This window comes from Rhinolophus sinicus, linkage group LG04, assembly GCF_036562045.2.
Source record: "Rhinolophus sinicus isolate RSC01 linkage group LG04, ASM3656204v1, whole genome shotgun sequence".
Classification (NCBI taxonomy): Eukaryota; Metazoa; Chordata; class Mammalia; order Chiroptera; family Rhinolophidae; genus Rhinolophus; species Rhinolophus sinicus.
In genome coordinates this window covers 1351847-1359649 of record NC_133754.1, presented here as the reverse complement: position 1 = coordinate 1359649, position 7803 = coordinate 1351847, and positions in this window count along the sequence as shown.

Genomic DNA, 7803 nt, shown 5'->3' with positions numbered 1-7803 from the left:
TTGGATGAGAAGTCTAGTGTTAGTCTAATTTTTGTATGTGTGTTAGATGCTTACAGTGTGTTTGTGTGTGTGTATGTATGTGTGTATGTATGGGGATTTTTTCACCCTTGTCTTTGGTATTCAGTAATATCAGTAAAATGATTCTCAAAGTGGATTTTTTTTTTTTTTTTTGCTTGTGTATCCTATTTTGGACTCTGTAGAACTTTCAATATGAGAACTTTCTCCATTTCTGAACAATTACCATATAGTGTATTTTTTAATATTACCTTTCCTCAAATAGTCTAGAGTTCTCATAAAACATATATGAGATTTCTTGTTTTATCCTTGCTATGCCTTTATATAAATTCCCTATTTTCTGTATTTCCATCATCCACATACACTTATTTATTTACTTATTTATTTATTTATTCATTCTTCACTATCTTACAAATTGCTGATGCTTTCTGATAGCAATTTTTGGTCCACACTTTAAACCATTTGTTGAGTTGTTAATTTCAATGATTTCATTTCTCATCTCCAAAGCAGTTTTTATATTTTCCACTTAATTCTTTTTTCCCCCCTTTCTTCTGCTTCCTCCCCCACTCAGGTTCAAGCCATTGTTTCTCAGTCTAGTTGTGTAGGACACAGCTCCCTGAGCCATGCTGGTGTTATGAGCTTTGCCCTCCTCCCCCGGCTGAGGCAGTCCGTCACCAGTTGTAGGTCAGTAGGTGGCTCACAGCAGCCCCTGGGTGCACACGGCAGCCCGCAGCTCACGCCAACCTCCAGCTGCTCACAGCAGCCCAGCTCCAGGGAGAGCTGTTGTTCACAATCTTAGCTCTAAAGGGTGCATCTCACTGGCCCATGTGGGAATCCAACCGGTGACCTCGCTCTTAGGAGCACGGCGCTCCAACCACCTGAGCCACCAGGCCCCTCTTAATTCTTAAACTACTTTGATCTTGTGTTTGTTTTTTTGTGCTTTAAAGCTATTTGAACTTTTGAAGATGCTCATTTTGATTTCTCATTCATAAGTTTTTTATTTCTTGGGGACGATCCTATTTTTGCTTTCCTCATGGGGGTTTCTGTCTTGCATCGATGTTGACCTGGGACAGGCACCCTTTCTGCACCAGCAGCCCTGGAAGACCAGGGATGGGTCCTGGAAGCTCTGGGATGGGCTTTGGCAGCATTCCTGCACAGAAGCGCCCCCTTTGCCTCTGCAGGGTTTCAGCAGTTCATGGAAGAAACATGGAACCCAAGCTATCAACCGTGATTTCTTTTCTACCCGTATCCCTGGGCATTTGGCAAGATGTCCTTACAGTACATTTTTATTCTATATTATCAAGCATTGGCAATTTTTGGATGTTAGTGAAAGAAATGGAGGAAGGATTCATTATAGTCTCTGTCTGCCATTTCAGAAGAGTCCTTCCCTCTTGATCTGTACTCTTACTAATTGGTTCTTATACTGATTCTAAATCTAAGCCCATGTCACCTCCACATATTACCCCATGTGTATCATAAAGTGTAGAGATCAGTTCGCTTTTACTTCATAGCCCCTCAAATACCTGCAGAAATTGGGTTCTTTTTTCAATAGACTGTTTTATCATCCTTTGAATCTGCTCTAGTTTAGACCTTTCCTCTTATGTTATTATTTTAGTCCCTTAAATCTTGGTCACTTGACTTAATATGGCCCTATTTATCTATCTTTTGAACTGATGTGAATTTATTTTGCATAAATAAGTCATACAATTATGCCAAAAACCAGCAGGTATAGAGAAAACAGTATTTGCAAATACAGTAAAACCCTCTCAATAGCTTAAAATATAACTGGAAATCAGGTTAGCAAATAAGTAGCACACTTTGAAGTAACCTTAGAAAATGAATCCTCTTAAAATAAGGTTTTTCCTCTGGTTAACACAAGAGTTAGCATATCTGAAAATTCTCTTAAAAAGTCCTTCTTTTGCTTTTCTAGGAATTGGATTTGATATATAAATTACATATATGTAATATTTATACATGATACATATCACTGAAAATGGTTTACTCTTGTAAATTTCATACAATTCCCAATGTGATTTATTTCAAAGCAAAATATCTTCTGTCCACAAGAAATAATAAACACCTAATACATTTTAATAAAATACGTTATTTCCTATCGCCATGTGATAATTGCCAAATTAACTGGTGTTGCCACTAAATCATTTTCTTCATTTTCTTTTTACATATTTTTATGGCTGATACTTGTTGGGACGTGAAAAATGTATAGGCGAGATTAAAATCTCAGGAATTAGTTGATAAAATTCAATTTTAGTTTAAAATAGTTCAAACTGAGCTTATCTACTATCAGAGCAGTAAATATTATAAAGTTAAGTCTGCAACTTCTGTGACCTACAAAATGACTTAAGCCAACACATCAATTATAAATACCAGGGTTTGGGGGAAAGCCTTCATAATTCAAACATTTGAATACATTTTAATAAAATTGCATTCATAGGTACAGTTATTGTGAGAAAAAAATATATTTTTTTTTTTTACAGAGACTAGTATACACTTGAGAAAATGTTATGTCTGCTTAATGGTTCACAGAAAGATATAGAACTAGACAGAGAGGTTGAGAGAGAGAGAACATACGCTGCCCTCCATCTCCACCCAGGAAACACAGTAGTTCATCAGCTACACTTTTCTGTCGGTCACAAGTCACAGACTCCCTCTCCCTACATTTCTGGCTCTTTACAGCCCCAATCTTCTCCATGCTTATTGGGACTTTTCTTAGGTTGCATGCCAGTCTCAGTCTCAGTGTTTGCTAAAGCAAGATCTCTTTTAAAAGCCAATGGAGAGCTGGGACTATACTCTATTTTTTGTTTCTTTCCAAGTCTTGTCCCTTCAGTTCTGAGATCTTTTATCTTCCCTGTATACCTCAAATAACTAATTTTTTTTCGGTATTTATTTCTCTCCTTAAAGTCCATCTTTCACCCTTCAGTTTTCTAGTCCTTACAACTTGGTCAACGAGAACCTACATTAAATGTCCTCTCTTTGAAACCTAGAGTGGTACCCCTTATCCTGACTGGGCCCTTTTTGGTGTAGTAACTGTAATGGAAATGAACTCAGGAACTAGGACCCTTGGGACAGGGCAGTGACGTAGGGTTGCTTGTTGTTTGAATCTGGCGGATCCCAGTAAATCCTGGCCGCAGCGGCCTGGTAACATCGAGCATGATGTGGTTGCTCAGAGCAGCCTCTTAAGGGCATTGGGAGGCCAGGAGTCTGGTCATATTTCTAAGGATCAGGCCTTGGGAATGGAAGCTTTACATCCAAGTGCGCCGGAACTACAGACCGTATGTGAGACATGTTCACCTCAGCTCAAAGCATAACCAGAGCAGAGGGCTTCCAGGGAAGAGCTGAAAAAAGTATGTTTTCAACTATTGGGCAGACACGGATAAAAACAAGACTCAACATCTAACAGTATGTTTTGCAGAATTGCAATGCAAATTGAATTTGCAGTGTTTCAAGGGTATCATATAAAAATTAGGCCATTGTTTGTAGGTCAGTGTTTTCTCCAGACAGAAAGAGGTCGATCTGTTCAACCATGATTCCTTTTGTGAATATCCTGTTTTAAATTGCAATTGTGCACCATTAATTTAAAAAGAATAGTGCATAGCATCACGAAAGTATTAGTAGAAACTCTGTTTTAGAAATGGTAGAGCCTGGAGTAACTGGAATGCTTGTCAAATGAAGTTTTCTTATGTATTCTTGTTTACTGTGCCCAGTTAACCAGCACATTTAATATTTGTTTTGAAAAGATGCATGTAAATCTAGTAAATGAAAAAAATATATGTAGGATTGAAAATAATTGGTAAATATTGCTGACAGAGCTAGTATGGCATATTAGAACAAGCCCAGTTTGCATGGCTGGGTAGGCTGAGTGTCATGTTGGTTTGCCACCTCATAGTGTGTGGGGTTTGCAGTTAGCCTTGGCTGCTTCATGTAAAGGACAGACAACAATAATTGTGTCATGGGATAGTGGGAATTAAAAGGTAACCCACATCACGTGTCCAACATAGAAGTTCTGACAATTAAGTTCCCAAACTTGCTGCAACAATGTTACTAATCTTTTTTTTAAATTAGAGGGATTATTCATTATGAATTTGTAACAACTGGACAAACAATTTACCAACTTTACTATTTGGAAGTGCTGAAAAAGCTGCGTGAAAAAGTTAGACGACCTGAACTTTTCGCCAACAATTCACAGCTCTTGCATCACGACAATGCACCACCTCACAGGGCACTGTCTGTGAGGGAGTTTTTAGCCAGTAAACAAATAACTGTATTGGACAACCTCCCTACTCACCTGATCTGGCCCCCAATGACTTCTTTCTTTACCCGAAGATAAAGGAAACATTGAAAGGAAGACATTTTGATGACTTTCAGGGCATCAAGTGTGGTACGACAACAGCTCTGATGGCCATTTCAGAAAAAGTTCCAGAATTGCTTTGAAGAGTGGACTAGGTGCTGGCATTGGTGCATAGCTTCCCAAGGGGAGTCCTTCAAAGGTGATCATAGTGATATTCGGCAATGAGGTATGTAGCACTTTTTCTAGGATGATTTCGTGAACTTCATTGTCCAACCTTGTATACACAGTTAGCAGTGAATAAAACTTACCACTTTTATTTTTGCTTTTTTCTTAGTTGATTCATAAGCAGTTGGGTGAGGATGGGGGAAATACTGAACACAGATTATCTTTTTGCTAATTCACACCATCATAAGGAAAATATTTTTAGCTTGCCCATGATTATCAAGACTCAATTTAAGGCCTATTTAAAAAATATACCTTGAACTTCCTCATTCCCTAAGACAGCATTTTCCACAGAAATTGGGGGAATTCCATAACCCCAAGACCTAACAGATTTGCTTCTCTGAAGAGGATTCTGGAGGCACGGCATCACTCTTGGTCACAGGAAACCCACTGGGGGTCCTTCTGACTAACTCACCCATCTTCAGTCAAAACATGAAGTAGAGAACAGGGGAAAGAATGAAGTCTGGAGTTGAGATGAAGAGTTAATTTGTAAGGGTTCAGAGACATTACAGGATTACCCTGTCTCATTAGAACTTACTGTCTTGAGCCAAGTCGTAGTTTTAACAACCAGAAGGCCTGCGGAATTTGTGTGTGACCCGAGGTGCTTTTCAGTGCTCCACCTTGCCCACCAGGTAGAGCAGTCTGTGTGACAGACAAGGCCTTCCTCCCTGCCCCCCCTCGCCTTCCCCCACCGCCCAACCACCTTTTCCCTATGCGTGCCCACTTCGTTCTTCAGGGTCCAGTAGCATTTCACTTTACCGACCCCACATTGTTTGTGTGGGTTTGGGGGGGGGGTGGAGTGGCTGCTGGTGGGCAAACGCTGAGCTGAGTGTTATATGTCCCATATGCCACCAACCATCCTGAGTACCTGATGACATGGGCATGACTGCCTTCATTCTATCTATAAGTATAAAGTATATATAGTCACTCTGTATTTACATATTTATAAATGTGGGGACAGCCTCTCAGGCAGAGAGGGGGTGACTTGTCCATAAAAGGGCTAAGATCACATGCAAGCCCAGGTCTGAGGCTCTGAGGTCTGGGCTTCACTGCTGGAGCACTGCCATTATGGAAGGCTTAGTTTGCTTCCTAATCCCCACGGTTACTGCCCTTTTGGCACCGTGTTCCATTAAAAAATTAGGACGACCAAGGAAATGTGCACATCATTGAGATTTTAGTTCATTCCCTTGGTCATAGATTTGTTCTTGCTGTAGCTACACAGTCTTTTCCAGCTGTGAACAGAAGTAAATACTGGGAGAGACAACTCACATAGATGTGGCCCCTTGTGAAGACATGACGTGGGACAGGAGTGGGTGCTGGGAGGGCAATGTGGGAGCCCATTGGTCCTGAACTTTTCACCACTATTTGACTTTTAAAACCATATGTAACTGTAATAAAAATAAAAATTAACTTCAAAAGAAAAAAAAGTAAAAGAACAGTGCTTTCAAAGACATGCACCCAGGCTGTGAAGGACTGATGGACTGAGGCCATCCTACTGTGCAGCCTCAGCGTCCACAGCCTCTTCTGAAATTCACTGTGACATAGGTATGTAGAGGTCTCAAAAGACAAAGTCACTGTAAAAGTGACCAGCATAACTGAATGTATTTCACTTATATAGTCACTCCTCAGTCAATGAAAAAGACAAATCCTGATTATCATAAATATTATCCAGAGCACAAGATCAGTCATTCAAAGGGCAGGAATACCAGAGTATAAATGACACATGCAACATAACAAATGTATGCCTCAGTGAGTGAGCACATCTTAAGGGTATAAAATGTTATAAAAGATGTTTTGTCAGACTCTTTCTACCCTGCTTAAAATAGTACTTCTTAGACACGTTCTTAGAGAGAGAAAAAAAATGCCTCGTAAAAATATTTCTTCGCATACTGTACTTGACGTATTTTGATGCCAGGAGTTTTGAACATTACATAAAGCCAGGAATAATTTAACATGTCATTCTTGCTTACTTTTCCATGTTGTTCCAGTTTTACAGAGGTACACATTGCAAAATAACATGAAGAAGGATATATTTCATATTAAAATATGTATTTTAAAACTTGAATCTGTCTTTCAAAGATGAGCTAATCCAGTCTTTTTTTTTTTTTTTTTTTTCTGTTCTTATTAGTCAGTGAGAGACAGAGGAAAAGGGAAGAATTTAGTCTGAGAGGCAAAGATGAATTCTGTGACGTTCTCGTTTGCCAGATTCTCTCCTGACAACTTTGGATATATTATCTTAATTAAACCGTGTTGCAACACTATTAAATAAAATGTACCATCCTTTCAATGATAAGGCTATCAGATTTAAGAAAGTTTATGAAATGTACTCACATACTGTCTTAGCCTGAGAGCCGTATTCTTAATGACTACATTTGAATTGGTTCTACCTCAAGAAACTGAACATGTTAGCTTAGGACACCTTCAACTGATAAGTCCACATGGGAAAGTCAAAGTATACAGACCAATAACATCATTTGTAAAATGTGTATCAATTCCAAAAAAGACAGTAGTCTTGTCTATAATTCAATCAAATTTAACTGGTAGAAAAAAGCTTGATGATTTCTGATCTTCCAACTTTTCTCCACCAGTTATGAAGTCATCCCCCACTTGTCTTGAAAAATGTGTGTACTCACACACAAACCCTGGGTCATGCTGCTCTGCCTCTGTTCCTCGACCCTCAAAGGTCTCTCCACCCGAGTGTCACCATCCTGGACAGCACCATTTTGAGCATTCATAAGAGTAATTATGCCACTAATGTGGTTGCCCATGAACCCTCCCTGTCAGGCCCCAACGCTGACACTTCACCCAGTGAGGCCGTTGTGCTATGGATGGACTGAGGCTGCAGCGTGGTTCCTGGGTCGCCCAGAACAAAGGAGGACACAGGTCAGACAAGGCCCAAATAGAGTGGAAAAAGCATTGTCTGAGTCTGAATCAGGACTCTCCTTTACTGGCACACAGGCTTAGGCAGATTTACTCACCTTTCTCCTCAGTGTTTCCATGTTCTAACCCCCTTGACAATAGCTATCTGGAAAGCATGGCAAGGATTAAGTGACACTCATATATACAAGGTGTGATCAAACAATACGGTGAATGTTTAAATAAAAAAAAAATTACAGTAAAAGCCACATTGCCATTAATCCCCCTCAGTATACTCCCTCTCACTTCAAACACACTAACCCCATTGTTCTTGCCACTTTCTGAAGCAGTTCTGGAAGTCCTCTTTCATGAGTGTCTTTAGTTGTGCTGTCATGGCTGCCTCG